The sequence below is a fragment of the Falco rusticolus genome, chromosome 14 (assembly GCF_015220075.1).
Source record: "Falco rusticolus isolate bFalRus1 chromosome 14, bFalRus1.pri, whole genome shotgun sequence".
Classification (NCBI taxonomy): Eukaryota; Metazoa; Chordata; class Aves; order Falconiformes; family Falconidae; genus Falco; species Falco rusticolus.
The window spans coordinates 17,160,970-17,184,385 of record NC_051200.1 but is presented as its reverse complement, the minus strand read 5'-3'; the positions used below and the strand labels follow the sequence as shown (position 1 = coordinate 17,184,385).

At 36.8% G+C, this 23,416-nt stretch overlaps 1 long non-coding RNA gene across 3 annotated transcripts in view; it reads left to right on the top strand.

The window, feature by feature from the left end:
• The window catches only part of LOC119157571, a 441,749-nt gene that overhangs the window by 232,793 nt on the left and 185,540 nt on the right, over nucleotides 1-23,416 (top strand). For all 3 annotated transcript variants that reach the window (XR_005107574.1, XR_005107573.1, XR_005107575.1), the window contains exon 5: nucleotides 13,516-13,568. This is a non-coding gene — a long non-coding RNA (uncharacterized LOC119157571). The remainder of the gene's footprint in view (nucleotides 1-13,515; nucleotides 13,569-23,416) is intronic.

The window sequence follows — 23,416 nt, the reverse complement described above, 5'->3', positions numbered from 1 at the left end:
AAATCTTTGCTCATCTTTTCACAATTGCCTATCAAATCACATGAAAAAATCAGCTTCCCAGATTTCTCCCATAGTGACAATTATGCTTGTAGGTTTAGAAACGATAGTTCCAATTTTGTTTACTTGTAGAAAAAAAAATTAAGCTGGCATCGGCAAATAAGGATTCCAGATTCATTAGTATTCATTGTCCAAGTTACGAGGCCAAGAATCATAATTGGCATATTTTGCTCAGACATTAAACTACTTATCCATAATATTAGTCTTCTCTGTCCTTATCTTTCTTTCACTGGGGGAAGTATTAAATATCTGCTCTTTATGAAATACAAATATTGATTGCAAAGAATGGCCATACTCATCTTACTTGTGATTTGAAAGGAGCATCTAGCATCTATTTGGGAGATCAGTTGCTGTTCCCTGTTTCTGTCATTGGTATTTTCCTGGCATTGTCAGACATGTCAGCGGTGGACTATGGTGCTGTGTCAGGCCCCTTTTGAACAGGAATTGTGTAACAGGATAAACAAGAATAAAATAACAACAGAATTAGGAATGAGGTAACAGATAAAACCCCACCATCAACAATCATGCTGTTTGCTTACAGAATAGGAACTGAAAAACTCATAAACATAAGAAACTACAAGGAAACACTGAGTCAATATTAGGCATTGTAACAGACATTGACATCAAAACTCTAATTGTCTGATTGGTGCCAGACTCCAAAACTGACCTCAGAAATAGTTTGCTCATCCTAGCTAGCTTTTTACAAGGTAGCTTCCATTGTATAAAGGGTCAGAATGCAGGTCAGAATGGAGACTGTTACTAAATTGAACAAGCTAAGGGGCATTCTCTTTAAGGCATCCTGTCCTTGTAACCAGAGTGGGACAATACTCATTCTGAAAAGATGCACCTGTATAGTCAGTCTCCAGATACTTAATCACCCTCTTGGAACTGGTTTCATTTCAGATAGTAAGACCCTGATTATATATTGTGTTCTCAAATGCTTAAATCTGCATTAGAACCTTGCACTGAAATGCCCTCTTTTGAAGTTTAGAGGTTAAAATCAACATCAGGAGCACAACTCTTTTGCTTGTCAGGTTATTTCATGCTTGGGTCAGGCAGTCCCAGAAGCGCTTGAGGGATTCTGGTTCAATTCCTTTTTGCTCTTGTTCATATTTACCTTCTTCAGAGAGGACAGAGTTTGTATATCCTTATCAGAACTCCCTGGACAATAGCTAGGAGGGCAAAAATCCCTCAAGTGCATGCACATCAAATGCAGGACATAGCAGACATAGTGTTCATGTGCTTAGTCTTCCATATACCTTCATGATTGCAGGCCTGGGACTTCAATACGCTTTTTTTCTTAACAACTATTATTTGCTTAATGTCTGGAAATTCCGGGAAAATTAAGACTTATTTCCAACAAAATAAACAGAACAAAACTTCTGGTTACAAAATGGAGAAAATGAACATAAGCAATCTGAGATTAAAATCTGTAATTCAGACCTTTTGTTGGACATTCTGTAATTCAGACCTCTTGCTGGACAGGTCTGTCAGATCTTTTTGAAAAAGACCTTTTCAGATCTTTTTGAAGAATATAAAAGGCATTAAAGCGTTGTCCGGGTTTCAGCTGGGATAGAGTTAACTAGTAGCTGGTGGAATGCTGCATTTTGGATTTGGTGGAAGAACAATGTTGATAGCACAATGATGGTTTTGGTTGTTGCTAGGTAATGTTTATGTCAAATCAAGGACGTTTCAGTTTCTTGGGCCCTGCTAGTGAGAAGGCTGGAGGAGAAACAAGAAATTGGGAAGGGGCACAGCTAGGTGAGCTGACCTGAACTAGCTGGAAAGGTATTCCATACCAGATGATGTCATGCTGAGCATATATAAACTGGGGGGAAAATGAGGAGGTGGGGGACTTGTGGTGTTATGGCATTTGACTTCCAAAGTAACTGCTATACGTGATGGAGCCCTGCTGTCCTGAGGATGGCTGAACTCCTGTCTGCCCAGTGGAAGTGGTGAACAAATTCCTTGTTTTCTTTTACTTGTGTGTGCAGCTTTTGCTTTACCTACTACGCTGTGTTTATCTCAGCCCACGAGTACTCTCGCTTTTACTCTTCCGATTCTCTCTCCCATCCCACCATGGGGGGAGTGAGTGAGCGGCTGCATGGGGCTGAGCTGCCAGCTGGGGTTAAACCACAAGTGTGTTCTTGTCATTTTCTTGGGTGTCAAAGCACACCATGAAGGCATTCACAAATAGAAGTGCTAGAATTGATATCCAGATCACTCAATGGATACTATAGTTATGATGTAATAGTGATGAATATAGTGCAAATTTCCCATGGTCTTATAAAGACCTCCCATTGCCTTGTAGAGTAGCCACAGTACAAACGTTCTTCATGTTGTATTTTGATAAAACTTGTGAAAAGCCTCATCTCCATTGACCTATGAAGAAAAAGAAACCCTGTTCTATAACGCACTACTGACACTCTGCTATGTCTGCCATTGAAGTCACTGCGTGTTCTCACTGGACTACAGCCTACAGGAGAAACAAAGCATGTGATTCTCTGGAGTACAGCTTCTTGTTGGTGGGTTGACCTTGGCTGGGGGTCTAGCAAGTGGGGGTTTGGAGACTCTACAGGCTGCAGTCCTTCAGCATAAACCAGCCCCTGCCTGGGTCCTTCCTGGGCCACAGGTCCCGTGCAGAAAACCTGCTTCTACCTGGGCACCTCCATGGCCTGCTGATCCTTCAGGGAACGCCAGCCTGCTCCCCGGCGGTCTCCCCTGCCCCGCGGCCTGGCGCGCCCCCTCCCCTCCGCCTTCACCGGCCCCGGCGCTCCAAGGGCTGTCCCTCATGCGTCTTCCCCTCATTCCCCCTGTCTCCGAGGTGCTTTCCCAGCGCTCCCAGGGTTGTTCCTCACACATCTCCCCCTCACTCCTCCCGTCTCCAAGGCACTTCCCTAGAGGCGCCAGCACATGGCTGCGGCCGGGCTGTGGGGAACCGGCCCCGGCCTCCCCGCACAGAGGCCCTGGCGGCTGCCTGCTGCCAGCGCTGGGCACAGACACCCGGTGCAGTGCTGGAAAAAGTAAGGAACAAAGATAAATGTTAACCTAGTGAACTCTTAAACCAAAATAGATTTTCTGGGAGAGATTTAAGAAAAATCACCTCGACATTTTAAGCACTGATACAGTGATTGCTATGGACAGGGCAAACACCTTGGAGTGGCATTTGCAGGCCTGCTCCTCCCAGCAAAGGTGGGTCTGTGAAAGCCAAGGATGCGCAGTAAAATGTTACCAGCTCTTTCAGAGATGACAGAAAGGAATTGCTAGTATCCTTGGAAAGACTGAGCATGGTGACAAACCAGTCATAGTGACCAAATACCTAAGGCTTTATCCTTTTCAAAGCATGCCATTAGTTTTTAAAGGAGCAGCTTCAGAACTTCCAACTATCAAGCCCCAGAAGGCAATGGCAGATCAGTGCAGTCTATTCAGAGTGACTGTGTCTTTGCACTAACTTTGCTGCCTTTACTGTCAGCCAGCCCCAGGTAAGATGTTGGTAGTATCACAGTGAGCATTTCTGGTGACCATACAATAAGCCAGGGTATGTGGAATTTCAAGTTCAAAGTGCCAGTGTGCCTACCCAAAACCTTTCATTTGCTCTCTGAAATGACTCGTCTCCAATTAGTAGTCATCTCTACAATCTCTAGCAGGGCCAGGTTATGTTTACCAGTATTACAAAAATACCTTCACTGATTAACTCAAAGTTAGAATCTTTTAAAACATAATTTTGTTGCAATGTGGTTTTGCTTCTAGCTTCTCAAAATGTTTCTAATCAGTGTGCTGAAAATGTTTGAGGTGAAATGCTTCTGCCATTAATGTGAGATCTTGAAAAAGCAAATGTAGTGTGTAAATATTCTGTGGCTGGTGCACTTCCCATAGGCTGTGCAAACTTCAGGCAAGTGAAATGAGTGGGAGATTCTAAGATGGGACAGAAGAAAAAAAGATGAAACAAGTAACAAGAAAAAAAAAAATAATTATCAAAACAGTTGTTATCTTGCTCCTATCAGTAGATGAAAAATAATGAAATGTATGTGAATAGGCTTGTCCATTGTATGATTCTAGCTGTTTCAGCTTGTATGTGATTCAGGAAATGGAAGAAACCTCAGACTATAGCAAAATCTGTTCAGTGAAGTTAGTGCTCCTTGAGAACATCTTAAGTGGATATAATTTAAAAGCATGTCAGCTGGGCCAGGTGGAGTTGGGTGACTCTCAAACTGATCTCAAGTTGTGTTTCCAGCTGGTAATATTTTAGTCTACTCTTGTCATCAGTTAAGAGTAACTAGAGAATGAAATGCATTCTGCTCTCTTCCACTTAAGGAAAAGTTTTGCATCGTGACAGGTTTATTGCTTATGTTTGTTGTTACACAGTAGTTTGTTCGCTGTACTTTCTGTAATGGATGTGGCACTCTATTACTCTCCTGGAATGCAGGATTGTCCTCGGAAAATTTGGCTTGTCCGGATCTGTGGAGGTTTGTCCTGGGCTCAAGCCAGCTTTTGTTTACAGAAGCACCTCGCGGTTAGAGGCAAAGGTATAAGAATGTCCAGTGGCTTTATGTGATCTATGCTGTAGTAACAAATGTGGCATAAATAGATCAGATGGGCCTTGGCTGTGTCTTTTTAAGTGGAAAGAATGCCACTATGTACTGGATAAACTCACACCAAAATTTACATTGCCTGTTTCTGTGCATGTAAACTGTATTTTGCAGAAAAGTATTTATTTTTCAAGTAAGCAACAGTTGGAAAAAATAGCTATTGTAATATCATTCTAGAATTCTGAATGGATGATTTTGCTTCAGTGTGGGTTTTTTGGGTTGGTTTTGTTTTATTTGTTTTTATGGAATTAGCCTGTATTAAAAAGCTTGCAAAGTAACTCATCAAAGATAGAAAGGAACTCAAAACTGACATCTCACATAATAGCACATCTGTCCTATTGATTTGTTCATAAAATATGGATACTGCACTTAATACTGGTTTTATCTTATTTTTTCAAGTTCTGCCTTTTGGCACCTACATGCTCTGGCCTTCTGTTCAGCTGCATAATCTGAGAACTTCTCCTCACTTGTTTAATGCATCAGTTTCTAGAATACTATTACTTTTAGAACTTCTGTTATCCTATGATATTATTTTGCTGCTGAAACCTGCCAGCTGAATACTATTAGAAGAGGTACATGGTACAATTGCTATAGAAAGAGTCTGTTTTGTTACTTTGCACATTATAGCATTCTTTAAAAGGCTGTGGCTGGGCAGAGAGAAAACTCTTGTTTGTCTTGCCCTGATTAGGGTCAGATGCAACCACCTGGCACTAAATTTCTCCTTTTTATGGACATGTTCAAGAAGAAATAAACTGCTGGTGTGCAGTCTGGGGCAAGAAGGAAATAGAAGTGAGCATGCAGGAAACCTGTAGTGCAACAGGGTCTAAGGCTTCTGAGGAAGCACATGAAACAATTTACCCAGGGATATAATGGAGCATGTATTATGGTTTATTGCAGTTTAGGAAGCCCTGATGAATAGCTTGATTGAGAGCAACCCTGAGAATAAGGGAAAACCCTGTAAGGATGCAAAGGAAGACATTTGTTTACAAATCTCCTTTATTTCTCATCTCCCTCAGTCATTCTCAATTCTCCCCATACCAAAAATTACTTGTTTTGTTGTATATTTTCAAAAAAAACTGGCATTTGAGCTTAAAAGCCGTTCTGATCTTTTCAGATGTGCTTGTTTTTAAGAAAAGGTCTAGACAGATTTTGTCAAAGCTCCTACCAATTTGAGCTCCTGTCATTGTAATAGGTGCTGACTTGTTTATGTATATTCTCAGGGAATATTGCTATTTTAAATGCCATTTGTGCTTGCTGATGTTTTTCTAGAATTATGGGACTAAACAATTTAGACTTGCAAAAATTGTGGCTTTGTATGTGCATTTGTATTTTCAAATGCATAGAGAAAAATGGATGGGTATTGTGTATGTTTGGGTGTTTTCTTGTCACCTGAACTGACCTCACTTAAAATTTTGACCATTTTTCATGGTGAAAGCTTATATTCAAGTGGAAATTTGTATTTTTAAAAATTTACATTTGTAAAAACGTAAAAATTTGGGAATGCAACCGAGTATTTGAACTTCTGTGAGTTGTTTTTCTAGTGTACAGCCTAATGTGAAGTAAGGAAGACAAGGTATTGCTTGTAAACACCTCTTTGGCTAGTGGAATTCTTCATTACACTAAATATTTTTTTTAGTTAATGCAAAAGGGACTCTGTGTGAAGTTTTATTTTATACACACACTCACACACACCACCCAAATTGCTGTTTGTACTACAGGAAAACTTTTTCATAGGGAAATGCTCATCTCATCACAAGTAACTGTTAGGAAAATGTACTTCTCTGTTCTTTCTTGGTCTAGAATGTCCAGGACTTAAATGTTCCTGTTTATCAGTGTTAAATGAATGATGGGCGCATATTTAACACTGTTATATTTGAAGTAAAAACAAAAGTAGGGCCACAGAGTTTTTGTGACAGTATTGTGAATGCCTTTCTCATTTGTTCTGTACCAAGTGGTCTTGAAGTCTGTAGATCTCCCTTACTCCACTGTTAATACCACCTTGAGAGGTCAAGTCTGCACAAGACTTATATCACTGTTTTCATCGTGTCCCTAAACAGTAAACTCTGGATTGCATTAGGTAATTCTTTTCTCAAAGAAGGATCAACTGCTGAGCAAACAACTGGTTCAGGTCTTTGAAGAACTGCAGTTATTGCCCGATAGCCCTGTCCCATTGCTTCAAAGGAATCAAACCACCAAGGAGTATATTATTGATTTTACTGTTTTGGTTGCATTTATTAATGATACCATAAATGTTGTCAGCTACCTTCTGTTCTTGTAGCTAGTATCCAGCAGTGTGTTGGTTCAGTCCATTCAGTAGGTAGTCTGTTTTGAGAACATGAGGATTAAGAAATTTCTGTCTTTTTCACTCTTCCAAACACAGGAATATTCTGTAACTTCTAGTCACTGTGATTTGTCTTTGTGTTTCCTATTAGCAAGGGCAGTATGTACAGTTTCTTATGGAGGTGGACTTTAAAGGTCGAATTTCCCTCAACATGAGGGCAAGGTCATTGCTCTGTCCCAGAATCTGGAAAGCAAGGGCTCTTTAACATTGCTCAACATTCATTGTTCAATAAAATATATTTTCTATTGGAAAAAATGCAAGTTATTAGGTTCTTCAAGAAAGATCTTTGATAAGTGCTTTAATCACTGGACCAAAGCTAGTCTCTCATGCTCTGCCTTAGGGAAATTGTTAGTAATTACACTAGGTAGGATGCTTCCTAAACAGAATAAGAGCTCTTTAGCTTGGGGCTTAAGGCACGCTGCTGATAGGCCAAATAGCTTCAGATATTTGGCCCTACCTTGAAAACAGTGAGCTGGAGAGTGGATCTGAGGCAGGCAGTTGGGTGGCTTTTTAGTTAAAGCTTTGGAACTCCTTGCCACAGTATGCTCTAGATGTGAAGAGTTTACGTAGGTTCAGAGAGAATTGGGCTAATTCTTAGAAGAAAAAATAAATCATTAAGTTCTGCTAAATAAAGAAAAATTTAAGAAGTTCCTGAGCTGCAGCTTGTTGTATTAAAAGTGAAGATATCTAATATATAACATTGTCAGTGAGAAGATAGCTAAATAGGTCAGTATGGCTGCTCTTACATTCTTTCTGTGTTTGTTGGGAAGAATAGTGATATGAACATGAGTCTGCCATATCGCAGGTGAAAGCCTTATCTGTAAGGCTTACTCTCTGTTTGTGGGGGATGTAAAAGCAGTGCCTGTTTTGTAAAAACTTTCTAAACTGTCCAGCTTTTTGTTTCTCATTAAATTGAATCCAGTTTTCTAGTCAGCTTTTCTCTTAAGCAAAAAAAAGGTAGGAAAGGAAGCTCATACATGATAAGTAATGGTTTGATGGTGAGAGTCAGGGAACATGAGGTACGGGAAGTTTATAAACTGGGAAATAAATTCAATTTTATTACATTTTTTATGTAGGAGGGGAAGGTAAAACGTAAGAGTGAGAACAGAGTGAATCAGGCAATTGTTTCATAGGAAGAGGTATAATGCTCAAATAGGAAATACTGTAATAGGAGCTTAGAATTTCTTTCTAAACTCCTTTCGTGTTCTTGAAGTGTCTTACCTGGTGTGGCCTTTCCAGTGCCTCCACATCTGAGAAGTCCTTGATACATTTTGTTTTAGCAGCACTTTGGTATTTGGAGGCCAAACAATTACAGTTCTAGTACAACTACAAATCCTGCTGGAGTCAGTGCTCCCATTAACGGTAATGGAGGTTGGGTCTCTGCTCCTGAACACAGCACTCAACATTCACCCATAATTGTCTATAAAATCAAATCATATCCACTTTATTATTTGACATTGCTCCCTCTGACAGTCCTGTAAACACATCAAAATTGCTTTCTTGGATGTTTAGTACATACCCCTTTGTATCCTTCGAGGCAATTTTCTGTTAATTTAAGATGCTCTTGCATGTTGCACGGGGAGGTAACTACTGAAGATGGTTAACCTATTGATCTGTTACCCCTTACTTTGTATTGCTTTTACCCTCCCATTTCTCTTCTCTCCGATGTTTTCTCATTATCTGTATCTCGCATGTTAATGCTCGTCTTCCAGATGAAATCATACACACTTTCCAAAAGAGAGGGGTTTTTATGTGGAGCTTTGTAGTGTTTTGTAGTAGTAACATCATCATTTGTTTGTAAGGAATGTAATGTTTGATTGTATTGTTTCTGTTGGTTTAACACATAAGTTTATGAATGTCAGTCATGAAAACAGACCAATTTATCTTCTGAAAAAAAAGGAAATAAAATCTTGATAAAACCTTTTAACTTTCAAAGCTCCTTCTGCTCATTGTTTATGTATGGTTTTGCAGCCTGGATATTTTTAGACTGGTACTCCCATTGAAAATATGAGTTTTGAATGTTTAAAGAACACATGAGTACATCTTGCTGAGATCATCTTTGCCCCTGTATTTTTCCAGTTTCTTTGCATCTACTCATACAGCAGACTTGATGGAAGCTTTTTTCTCTTTTGCTCATTAGCATACATTCCTCTGTCTTCAGAGATATAAATGTTATAATGTTGTAATAGCAGAGTTTCTGGGAAAAAAAGAACAATTTGTTGACTTGGAATAAGTACACTGCTGTTTGCTTGGCTAAACTACATCTCATCACAATAATGTATTTTTATTCACTTTTAATGACCATTTCACTGTGCTATTTGCTCAGAATGCTCTTAAATTTGAACAGGAGTTTCTTCTCCTTTTATCACCTTATCTTTGTTTTCCCCAAGAGCGTTGTTGGCCTACCAAGCTGTGACAATTTCCATGAAATGCCACGATCAGGATATGATCAGAAAAATGATACTGTCCAAGTCTCAAGGTGATATCAGAAACATTGTGTTTATTTCCTAACTGAGATCAGTTAAAAGAAGTGCCATGTGTATTTGAAACCCACATAGACAGGTGTTTATTTGGTTATCCTAGCCACTAAGAAATAAGAATAGTCAAATATAGTAATATAATGAGACTCTATCAAAATACATATGTTATTTTTTTTTCATCTGTGCTTAAGTCTTTGCAATGTTAGTAAGTGTTTGCAATGTAAATGCTACAGGCTTTTCTAGGTCATTTAGCATTATATGAGAAATCACTGCTCTGACCCCATATGGTGAAGCGTCAGAAGCTAAACAGATTGGCAGGGCAGGGTCATAATGCACTATAATCCTTGAGGACATCAGATGCTGTTTAGCCAATTCAAAGCAGCTTGACATTCCTTTCACCAGAGACACTTTATTTCTCTGTAGTAGTTCTGTCATAAAAACTAACTGCAGCAGACAGATTTGATATGCATTTCCTGAAGTAGTTTCAGCAGAGGTGGACAGGGTTTAATTCTAATATATATTTTGTGTTAGTTGGTTCATACAATAAACTACATGTCTTGGAAGTGGAATAAATTCCTGGTTCTTGTATTTATTTTTTTCCTGAATACATAGCGGGGTCATGAAGGAAGAGGTTACATGCTTTGAAATGTTGTGGTTTAGTAGTCAAATCATAGAGGTGACAGGCTTTCTACATTCTACTTTCTGGAGTATTATTTGCTATTAATAAAAATCTCATTACACTTTTTTCGGATTTCTCTTATGCATTCATAGTATGAAGAAGAAAAGTGCATCTGCAGAAAGATTGCATTGGAAAGGAACTCAGGAGACTGTCTAGTCTGTCTCCTGCTGCAAGATGGAATCAAAGCACAAGTAGGTGCTGGCAGAACTTATTCTAAAAGATCTCTAATGATAGTAACTTCACACTTTCTGTAAGCAATCTGTTCCAGGGATGAAATAATGTAATTTTTTAGGCAGGCTTTTTAGCTCTTCTAACCATAAGAGCAGTATGATATATTGCAGGAACGAAACTGGTGGATTTTGCATGAGAAGCATTGAAGGTATTTTTTCTTAGTGAACACAATTGTTTCTCTTTCCATTTATTGTTATGGTAAACCACCCAACCAGGACTTATCAGAACTTTATGTATATGTGTGCGAATGCATATATATATCTGTCAACTTGAAGACCGTGATGCCATCAAAGTTATTTAGAAAAATCCTGTTAAAAATTGTTAGTGATTTATATTCCTGAAGCTGAAGGACTAGGAACATGGAGATTCTATTCATAGCAATCCTCTCTGCAAAACTTTGAACTTGTTAGTTTGAACATCTCTTCACCTTTAGAGAGGATATAACACTTACGTGGTGGTGCAGAGCATTACGAGTCTGACATTTATGACATGGTTTTGTTCTTCTGCCTCTCCCTTCATCTCAACTTGTGAATGTTTTTGTTTTACTTTTATCTAGTTGGTTTTATCAGACTAGAATTATACTAAATACATGAGAATTATCTAATGATAAATATCTGCGTTAAACTGTATATAAAAATATTTAATGTAGAAGGTGTTTGAAGGTGTGTGCTAATGGTATTGGGTTTTTCTCCAATGTGCCAACTGTATTTCGAGGCTGTTTTATTCATCAAGGTTAATTTTGCATTTTTAACTCCTAGGTAATTATAGAAATGCTTATTTTAAAACTGAACAGGCTGGAATTGCAGCTCGAGGTGTGTTTGCTATGAATACACAGTGAACAAATCTATGCACAGTGTATATGTTGCTCACAGTACAATTATTAATATAATTTATTTATAAATGGGCCTGTGAAAATACTGTGTATTTTTGATAGCAGTTGCAGTCAGAGAAGAATGGCTGGTTTTCTGCTGTTATCTAAGATGTTATTCAGCTTGAAATACAGGGTTATCTAGCTCAGGCACTTCAAAATTTCCTTTAATATCCACAAACTACTGTATTCCCAAAAGCATCATTGATCATCCATCTCTAAAATTATCTCATGGCATTGTCCCTCTTTTTAAAATGTTTGTTGTTCTCTTTCCTCCCCTACTTTCTTTTATGCAGATTCATTTAAATATACTTATTTTTTTGATTAGTTTGTTTCCCCTCTCTTTAGAAATTAGGTTTCTATCTGTTTTGTTTCTTCTCGTTCTTCAGTTTTACCATAAACGTTGAGCTCATCCATAAATCCTAGGGTTTCAGATATCCCAGATGCTATTCCTTTTTTCTTTATTTATCTGTTAGAAAAACAGGGGAAAAAAGAGCAAAAAAACCCAACAAACCAACATTTTTGACCAATGCTCAGATATCAAACTATACTCTCTTATGTTTTGTTTTGTTTTTTTTTTTTTTAATACCATCATTCTAAAATAGTCCAACATAGTACAATATTTGATCTTTCTTTGTGTCTGCTTTGACTACTCTTTTCAGCAAGTAATACAGGTAATACCATTACACATGACTCCCCAGGCTGTCTTAAGAGCAATGATCCTACAAAAGCTTTTTCAAATTCATGAAAAGCAGAATGTATAGCAGCTATGTAGTATTCCTAGTCTCATTATGGTAAATAGGAATATTTTTTCCTGGGGTCATTAATAGACCTGTAGTCTCAAACAATTAATTCGTGTTTCAGGTTACTGTATTTTATAATGCAGAGCTAAGAAATTTGGTTCAAATGCTTGGCTTGTTCACATGATGTTTAAATTTTAATCTGCAGTGAATAACAAGTGTGGAATTCTTTTGTTATCTGTCAGCATTTTATATTATCCAGTGGGAATCTTGTACAACTTCAGAGGAGACCCATCTGTTTTACTGTTCTTCTCATTATGCCAATCAAAAAGTCACTTCTAATAGCTTGAGAGCGCCGCACAATGTTTTTGGTTGAGTCATAGAAGAAAATGAACTTCCCCTATCCCCCTGCCATGAGTTGTTTTTAGTTCTGAGAATTTGCATTTTCTGAATGGAACTCTCAGCGAGTTACCTTTTAACTCAGATTTTAATTAGTTGATGTAATAACTATTGACTTTGCTGTAGGAATATGCCAGTATTATTGATATGACAATTAAATGCAAAATGATTAGTCTATTAAAGAAGTACTAATTGACTTCTGTCTTACTAGGCTAAACTGTTAAGAGCTGATTGGTCAGAATAAAGTGAGCTGTATCTGTAATTATTAAGCTCTGAATTTCACTTCTTATGCTATTTATATTTTTTTCTGTTTTTCTTTGAATAATCCTCTGAGTTGATAGATGCATGTTTTCAGATGGATTTTAATTTAGTTTGAATAGAAATTGCAGGAATAGTTTGCATTTATTGATGATGCATTAGTGTAACATTTTGTAGACAAAGGAGAAAGACTTCTAGATGATCTGGAAATTGTTATATTTTGATGGTGCTGAGAGGCTTAAGAATGTTTACTAATAAGATAATTATTCATTGTGCTTAATATTGGGTCATAATACATTTACTTGACTTTCCGTAACATAGTGTGGCTTCCTCAGTTTGTAAAGTGGATGAAAGTTATGCCTAATGGTATTTGTTTAAAATTGATCCTTCTTGTCTTCATAGGAGTTTATGGTCATTTTGCATGGATACAAATGATTGCACAAAATATGAAGTACTGTGTTGTTGGGGTGTTTTTGTTTTGTTGATTGTTTTTGTCTTGACCTTTTCTGCATTGTCTTTATAAACACCATTGCCTTATTTGCAGTAAAACCTTGGCTACTTTGACTCTTGTGCCTACAGACAACATACTCTTCTGTTTGGGAGAAGCCTTGTCAATTCTGAAATTTTGAAAATATATGAAATACAAAACTGTTGTAAATGAAGCTTTACAATACCAGAATGAGTTCATCACCATTTTCTCCTATGTTATATAGGGAGGAAAAAAAATCCCCTTAGAGTTAAATTTTAGTTTTATTGCTGATAGATAATTTAAATGTTTAACTGTTAAATTGAAATGAAGTTGTTGCTGACAGCCCTTATTTATCAGTTGTAATAGTCTGTGTGTACTAAGCATTGCTCTCCCTTTTCTTCCAGGCCAAGTGTAAAAGGCACTGAAATAGCTTCATAATCAAGATCTAGGAAGAAAGGTAAGACTTGAAGGACATAAATTGATGATAATTGTCTTACTTTGCTGTTTTGGATTCAATTTTTGTTTTGTGTTCTGCTGCCTAGAAGGCTCCGTACTCTTGTGAAATTCCTGTGTTTTTGCTTTCATAAGAAAATAATGTTTTAAATTCTCCAGAAAATTTCCCCCTTTGTATCAGTGTGGTGCTTCCAGTGTCCATGATTTGTCTGTTTGTCCTTCATGGTGTAGGACAGTGAATGACTCTGGGTTGTTGATGTTCCTTATTCACACAAGTTTAAGCAGAAATGTATAAAAAAATCCTTTGTATTTTTCAAAAATTCACTTTTAGGTAATTAGTGATGTTCACATGTTTTCATAATTGCCTATTTTTTATGTCTGAATACCATGGCTTAAAATATTCACAGCAGTCAAAGGAAAGGAAACAAAGAGAAATGGAACTGTGTCTGTGAGTGTTGCGCACAGTGACGACAGTTTTGCTTAGTTACGTTGCTGGTGGGTGCTTTAGAACTATAAGCCTAATTTCTTTGGGGTTGGTTTTTAAAATGCACATATTGCATCATTTTAGGAATATCTGAGATGCTTTGGTATTAGCTAGCAGCAAAGATAGTGGTGAGAGAGGATGAATGCTGATGTTTAGGTGAATCATGTGGAGGTGGGTAGAAGGAAATGGCATCCTGGGAGCTGTAAAAGTGCCTCCAGTTTTCTCTCTACTAGCACTCTGTGTCTTGGTTGATAACATATCAAAGGAACAACAAGAACAGCTGTCTGCTTTGTTATAAAACTGCCTATACATGCTACTCCCCAGGCAGTCCATCCCCCTAGTACAGGGGATCACTAGGCTAACAGCATGTTTCAGACATCTGCCTGCCTCCTTAAATCTGTTGTTCCCCTCCTCCCAGGCCAAGCTCAGTGGATTCATGTGACTATAGTCTCAGTATGTCAACAGACAGGACTTCTTGAAGCTATAGGATTCAGAACTGTTTTTCTGTTTCTGTGGAAAGTACAAAAAATAAACTAGAAGAGTGTGTGTGATGGCTTAAATTGAACTGAAGGAACTAGCTTTAAATGCCTGGAACCAAAAGCATACTTTATGAAACAGGTGGGACAGGAAGAACAACTTGGTTAGTGTAGTTCAACAAGAATTGTGAAGGTGTTGGTACAGCAGAATATACTTAATTTGAGCAGAAGTTGAGGTAGGGACAACAAGATATGTAACCCTATAGCTGAGACCCAAACTTGATCCAGAAGGTAAAGTAGTCCGACATTTAGAAAAGAAAATCTCACAACATGAAAAACAGACATGAAGAGTGACGAGTTCTTAGTGAACTGGATTGAGATTTGTATCAAAGAGTATGTTACACTTGCAAGAGCTGAGGCAGCTAAGAAGGGAATGAATGTTTTACACAGTTTTAAAAGGTATTGAATTCTTTATCTCTAATACATTGTAGATGGTGTTGGGGATCTTGTATGCTGTGGAGTGGGAATGGCAATCTGGAAGCAGAAAAAAATAATTATATAGATGCCTAGGATGCTAATGCTGACAATTAAGTAATATTACAGAAGGTTCCTGATGCAGTATTATCGTAACAGAAAGAAGCATAACACTACCATGATTTTCAGTCACTGGTAGAGAAATCGCTAGTTTCTAACAGTAAGAATAGCAATTAAAAAAATAAAAAAAGAAATAACACTTTTTTCCATCATCTTTTTAGCTGAGCATCTTTTTTGCTGTAAGCAAATCACCTGAAAAATTATGTGCTGAAATAGAACTTTTTTTCATTATGTACACTCACAAGAGACTAGTTTAAAGCACACTTGATTTGGCAATCCAAAAAAGTATAAAATAATTATCACAAAGGTTACGTTCCTTAGATTATGTGCTCTGCTTTATATTTTTGAATACAAGCCAATGTTCTCCAACTAACCATTTCAAAAGACTTGAAAATCATTTTAAAAAGAAACAAGCAAACCCCATAAAATAACTCAAAATCTTTTCACAATTCATTTAAGTAGCTTTCTAATCACATATGCAAAACTGAAGTAGCTTCTTTTTTTCCTTCATTACATTCACAGAATCTAAGTGAGAAACATGTTTCATTTAAAGACCTGCATGCAGTAAACCAGGCTGTATGTCTATGCAGGACTTTCAAAGAAATCTGGGCATTGACCATTTCGGCTGTAGGTCAATTACATAACTTTAAAGCTGAATGCATGGGATAAATAGTGATTCAGACAGACAATGTCAATAAATCTCTGAAGGGAGGAATGGAGCAACTTGGTACATGGGATGAAAGTGATCTACAAATCAAGAATGGCAGATAGAACAGATCAACAAACTATAGGTAGAACTACATATGTATAAATATATATATATAATGGTTTTGGAAAGCTTGAAAACTAACAATATTTGGGATGCTTTTAATTGAGGTTTTAAGGCAGCTATTAAACTATGAGATGGAATGTAAATGGGATATTGTGTAATGCTTATTTATATAAGAGGAAACAAGTAAAGAAATTATGATGAGGAAGAACCCTTGAAGTGTGACATTCTTATGGTTACATTTAAAAAGTTACAGTTCTATTTTTTTGGTCTTACCTAACAGCAGTAGAAAGTCAGGTAATAATACTAGGTCTCTATGGCATTTTAATTTAACATGCCATTATCTCAAAAGTTTGTTTAAATCATTCCAGTAGGTGTTGAACATAGAACTTTTTTTGATAAAGCTGTTGAAAGTTTATAGGTTTGGGGGTTGTATGATTTGAAAGGACCATCACAGACAAGAAGGAAGGAGGAAAAAAAAAAGTGCACTGCTGAATGGCATCCTATGACGAAAGAATAGTTGAAGTGATTCAGTAATTTTAGTTTTCGTATGGGTGACTTGATATCTCAGATCTTGTCTTCAGATCTGCTGAACAAGTGCAAAATTTTAAAAAATCAGTACATTTGTGGTCACTGCTAGTTTGTAAGTGAAATTTGTTGCTTGTTATTTGGTACCATTTGATATTCAGTTGTGAAGTTCAAAACCTGGAGCTGACTGGATATTCCACCCACCACCCACCCCCCACCCACCCCCAAAAGGAATGCCGTGCCAAAAAAGACGTGAAACTTACTTATGAAGTCTCATTAATACAATGATCTATTAGGTTATGCTTTTCTGTTTCACTGTAGGGATTTTTCAAAGCTCTACAGCGTTGAATGTGTGAAACACATGTCTTTGAAACAACAGAGAATGCTGTTACAGGCATACATAGCCTGTCTTTCCCAATCTCTTTTGGAAAAGAAATGTGAAACCTGATTTACTGTTGAAATAGAAGTGGAAATGTCCATCTCACTCCTGCTATTTGGTAGAGTTAATTTGAATCTTTTATTTGCTACACTGATAGCAATTGAGACAGAAGAAAAAATGAAAGAAGAAAACAATGAAATATATTAGATAAGTTTACTATCCTTATATGCTGTCTTAAGGAGGATCCTTCCTTTATATCTCTGATTTGAGAGGCTGAACATAATGCTGCCTCCTACTCAGGATTTCTTTTTTCTATTTTTTTTTCTTCTTTTCTTAAAGATTTTCTGTATGCCTTTTCAACGCAAAGTGGGTCATCTTCAACTGCAAGCTGTTAAGCTTTTTCAATCCAATTTTCAAGAAAATTAACCAGCTCTTTCTTACCCAGATCATATGGGAGCCCATGTAGCCTGAGGATTTCATCTTGGATCTAGTTCTCAAATATTTCTACATTGGTGTGTAAGATTTTATCTCCTTTCATTAGACTTGTGTATTCAGGCTTTTCCTCAGCTTTCAAAAAGTAACATTTTTTTCTTTCCATTACATATTCTTCTTATTTTATACTTTCCAAGCTCTTGAGAAGCTTGAGCTGACACCGTTGTTTTCCTTAAAATCTACAGGAAAAACAACCAATTTCTTAGGAACACTTCTAATCACAGTTTTTGCTGCTAATTAGTTTGTTCTCAGAAGATGGATATTGTTTCTTCCAATGTTTTGGTGCTATAAAGTCTCAAAGTGTACATCTGTGTAATATTAATGTTTTAATATTTAAAGTCTTATTTCTTTAGCTATGTATTTTGATAGATTTATGTAAGTTTTATTGCTGTGCAGTGGGAAAAAGTAAGTTACTAAGTGTGGCACTCCATGGCTTGATGTAAGGGACCTTCCAGTCTTTCTAAATAAATATATTTTTAAATTACTTAATCTGTCAAAAAGCAAAAAAGATAGTTGGCAGCCAAAGCAAAGGGGCAAATTATGGATGATACTATTGAAAATGCAATTGCTGGTGCTCACCTAAGGTGGTAATATGTGAAGCTGGTACCCAGCCACCTGCATAAGAGGATGTTTTTGCCTTGTAGTGCTTGCATGTTATGACATCCTGGATGTTTAAGGATTTCAGTAAGTGAAAAAGTCAAGTTATAGGTATGTTAGTTAAGTGTGTTCCAGTACAAATTTGGTTGCACCAAGGCAATCTTATTCACTGAGTTAACAAGGCAGCTATGTGGCAGTAGTATGCTCTCAAAACAGCACAGAGGCAGTATGAGAAGGCTGTGTTTAGATCTAATCAGAAAAAGTATTGCATAGCATACATAGTCATAAATGAATACTAAACTTTTAAAATACCTATTCTTCTCTGCAGGGATTGGGATGGTTTGTGGTTTAAGAGAGTAACATTGCTAATCATCACTACTTGGGCATTGAACCAGCCCTTCTTGTCCCACTCCTGCAGCATGATTTTTAGTTCAAAATCTTAATTGAGTCCTTCAGGAATTAATTACATTTTCATTGGAAAGGAAGGAAATGGTAAGATCCAAAACGCATTTGACAAACACATGAAATCCTGAAGAATTAGGGAACAAAGTACCAAAAAGAGGGGAAATGAGCTTCAGTTTGGGAACAGTTTCAGACAGATTGGAAGTATGTGGAAACAGTCATCAGTGCATTCAATTAGTCTTAAAAGGCTAAGTTATGCAAGACATTGCTAATTTTGTCTAAACAAAGAGGATATTAAGTTTACTGTTGAGGAGAAGAAATGTATATCAAGTTAAAATGGGACTCCTTTCCACAATTTTTATTTTCTTCTTTCCTGTATTAATTCCTATATTATATATGCATTTTAACGTGGTCTTAAAATCTTTTTAATGTGATATTGTCTGGATAATGAATCTGAATGGACATTCCTAAACATTTTTTTTTTTTTTAAATAATCTGTCTGGATACTGGACACCTTCACATCCTGTGCTTGCTGCCATTTGACCAGTACTGTACCTGTGCTAGCAAGTTTTATTGCTCGTTAGTTCTAGTTAGTTTAACTTTTTCCCCAGCAGCCTGCTGCATCTGAAAATTATGATCAATATTAAAACCACTCAAAAACTACTGTCTGGCAAAATGTAAGTGTCTGGAATGAGAATCAATGATCTTCAACAGAAGTAAATTTCTACAGAGCCATCTGTTGTTACTGCTGCTCTATGCAGTTGCAGAATTTTGACTAATATATAGTTATTGCATCAAGATCTCATCCATTTCCATATTTACTATTCTTATAGATCTGTATATTTGTGGGAAAAGCTTTCCAAAGCTGAATTCTGAGGCTGCAATTACATAGTATTGTAGTGGTACTCCTGTAGCTTCATCTGATTTTGGTTCAGTTATAGGATGTATATACTGCAAAGATGCTAGAAGTACTCCCCTTTTTATTTGTTACAAAATTGCAGTGAATAGCTGAGAGGTCAGTACACAAGCGCAGCACTTCAAGGACAACTTTAAGGCACGTCTTGATTTGTGTGGTGTCAGCTTCACAATGTGGAAAGCTGCAGCTGAGGGCTGTCTGCTCTGGAGAGAAAATGTACTCACGCTGTCAAAGCCTATGAACAAAACGAGAATGACACTGGGCAGCACAGAAGGTGCCAGACAAAAGAAAATCCAGTGAGTTCAGGAAATTACACAGGTGGTAGCTTTTTGTGCTACTATAAGGTGAAAATCAGATTTCATAGCAAATAAGATGAAAAAGTTGATTCTTCATACTGTGAGTCAATAGAAAAGCTTTATCATCTATCCTCGTTTGGCTTCTTCCACTGTCATATAGGTGATCTTGTGCTCTCTGGATATTCATCTTAAAGCTTTTGGTCTTGGATTTTCCAGCACGGCTGTTTTTCAAAACAAATCAAACCAAAATCTTGCCATCCCTCAGGCATCTTTAAAAAAATTAGTGTACTTTGAATATAGTTCTTGTCTCCCTACAGTTGAAGTGTATTGCAGCAGTATGCTGTTTTAGAGTAACCCAAAATACATAGAATGTCATTTAAATGGAATTTGTCTTTGCTATTGATCCTGATAAAAATTATTCATAAACAGGATTTAGCAGGGACAATGTGCAGCTGGCTGGCACCTTAGATACGTTTTGTTATAATTGTTCAAAAATAACTGTTCACTGACTAGAGGGATGGTATCAGAAGCACCAAAGGATTTTTCTTGTCTCACAAAAGACTTTAATGGGCATATTTTATGATAAAAAGCAATGTAGACCTCTAACATCTGGAGCTGTAACATATTTACTGTTCTAAGATACTTTGTTTTGTGTGTGTTGGGAACTAAAATAACAGTTGGAAATATCACCATTTGTATCGTGGCTCTGTCAACTCACGGCGTAGTAATTCCTTTATTCACTGTGCAGGGAAATAAAAGTGATGTTGTTCCTTGCATGTATATCCCATAACAGTTGTGGTCCTTTTATTCCCCTCCGACTCAGATATATGCAGTTGTTAATAGAGTTGCCCAGCAGTGCTTTTTCACTTTCTCAGCCATATCATATCCGTATCTGTGTCTATCTTTAGTTCTTTCTCTGATAACAGAGTATAAAGATATATGCAGTGATAGGAACCACTGATAGACAGGTTTATGGTCAGGTTTTTGAGTGATTTTGCATGCATGTGGAACAGTGACATTGGTAAAGCTACTGTTCAAAGACACATAGGAGTCCTGTGAGGGGAAAACAGGTTCACTTAAATTATGCAGTGCAGACTTCTAGACTACATATGGAGAAAAAAGGGAAAACATGAAGAGAAAGTCCAACTGTAGGGCCTATTAATGCTTATATTATAAGAATTAATGAAAATGTGGAGAGAAAAACATCACTGGCCTTCTTTAGAATAAATGTCATGACTATACCCAATGCAGTCCACTAAAGAGAAATCAGAGCTCCCCCATGAAGGAAAATCCCTGACAGTTTAACATAGAAAACCATAAAATTTACTCTAGGATGACCAAGAAAAAGCAAAGGAATGTTTTGACTCTATTGACATGACATGGTGTTGGTTTTTTACAGAGAAATAAGTATGTATTTTGTCTGATGCATCGGAAAGCTTTAATAGATAAGAACAATAAAGTAATCCAGTTATTATAGCCCTTGAGGGCAGTTAAGAAAGCCAGATAACAAAATGTATTGCTGATTTAGAAGGAAAAAAAGTCTTCAAGAGAGACAGAACTTTGATCACGGAGGATTTAATTATTGAGATTTTGATTGTGATAACTACGTTAGTCAAAATATATTTTTTGACAATAATACTGCATTGCTTAGTGAGACAATTTGTGGAACAATCCATGTAGTCAAAGGCTATTTTGGAGCTAATCCTGTGAAAAAGACAAGTCTAATTTATAAAAAAAGGATCATGTAAGAACTAATGATCAGCATTTGAGCATACACTTGAAGAACTAGTAAAGAAACAGAAGTTTGATTGTGAAGCAGCTGATTTTGAGACTATATTAAAATGCCCTAAGGAATTTAAGTATCTATGCAACATATAGTGAATCATTTAATAGAGAAATTTGAAATGTTTTAAGAAATTTTTAACAGCAATAATGTAGTAACTCAGTTTGATTAAATTAATAAAGCAAATGGAAGTGACTAACTGGTGAGCATAAAGAATAGTTCAAACAATAGGTGACTTCTTCAAAATATTTGCAAAAATAAACATGATAAAATGTACAATTATAAAGAAAAATAGATGAAACCTAAGATTATGAGAAAAGGGCAAAACTCTTCAGTGTGTTGAAAAGTACTTAACTTTCATTCAGTACTTTGCTAGATTACATTCAACGGTAAATACTAAAAATAAGTGGTCCAGTGGAGAGAATCTGCTGAAGAATTGAAAGCTGTTGGCCAAGTTAAATGGTCTTGTGTATGCCTTCTTCTGATCTAAAATAATGAAGTAAAAAGAACGGATACCGCTATAATGAAGTGTTCTGCAGGAGAGAGATTTGAGTCTGCACTATAACAATATATCTTCAAGCCAAAGCTTTGCATTTAGCGGGGCTGCCACGTTTTCTGGGGGGAAGCATGGAGTCTTCAGTTCAGGCTTAGTCTGAAGCAGCTTTATGAGTGGAGGTCTTTAATATATGGTATGAAAAGGTTTCAAACTCAAATGCACCATTTTCTCAATTTAATACCCATTCCCCTGTTTTGTTACAGTTACAGGCATTCCAGTATTTTATACCTACTAAAATGGGATATGAGTGGGGAAAAAGAAATCTAAAATTTTGGTTTTCTCCTATCGTCACCACAGCTGTCTCCTGTCCCCAGGCTTTGGGTAGTATGTTCATTGAAATACTTGGTTCAGGTGACTGCATTTTCTTACTGAAGTGTACTCTAATGACAAAAATAAATGATATAGGTAGATAAACATCTTTTGGACTTCTTACTGCCAGGGTATGTATTAATTTCCACAAACCTAATCAATTTTCTTAATTATTGTGTCTACAGAATACTGCCTTTCTGCAGTTGTTTACAGAAAGGTGTGCCTTGGTCTTCTACTGCTGATTGACAGTGATGAAGTGTTACTATAGCAACAGAATAAATTCATTTAAAAAAAACTAGTCAGATTGCCGGCCTCTAAAACAAGGGATGGGAAACTAGCAACTAATCTGTCATAAAACATAATTTTCTGTTTCCTGAAATATAGGAGTTTGTAACTCCCCCCATAGGATGGATCTGCATTTGAAATTGCTGAGGTACATGTAGTGTATTTAAGTCTCAAATTTAGACTCTTAGGTGTAAATTAAGGCAGGGAAACATTGTCTTGTGAAATTGTGGCTATGTAAATGTCTTTTCATAACCATTTTTCTACCTGTCAAAAGGGGAGAAAAAATCAGTATTGTAATAGCAAAAGCAAGACTCAAATTAGCTCAGCATACTGACCCTAGGGAATTAGGATGCTGTGGTCATATCCTGGATCTGCTTTTTCCATATTCCATGACAAACCCTAATCACATGGTTTGTAACTTTGGCACAGGTGTGTCTTATTCTACTCTTTGTGGTTTACTTGTGGGAAGTAGTTGAGTTCCAGCAAACTGAGAATTGTGGTGTTGGCCTGGAATAAAGAGAGGCAAAAGCTGAAAATCATTGAATGTAGACTGATCTGGAGTAAGTGAAAGTATGTGTGCATCTCTCTGGTCATGACTAGAAATTCTATTATGAAGCTGATAAAAACCATTTTCTGCTTGGTTTCATCAGGTTGACTCTTGTCATGTAAAACCTAAGCAGACCTAACAAAAACTACTATATATAGACAGGAAAATTGGCTGAGTCTTACTTAAAGAAGTCTGTATAAAGCCTATTCATATGTCATAATTGTCACCCCTGTTCATCAGTTTTAGCAGCAAATACCAAAAGTAACAACTTTTTAGAGGTGTGACTACTTTAGGCTATTTTAAAAGTTGCCAGTAGCCATTGTGTGTTATGCCTATGTTTTAGTGGGAAAATTCCTAGTTTGTAAAGCACTCTAGCATTTGTGTTCTGATATAAGAGCACGTACTGCACTTTTGTTGAGAAGCAAGTGTTCATTTTCTG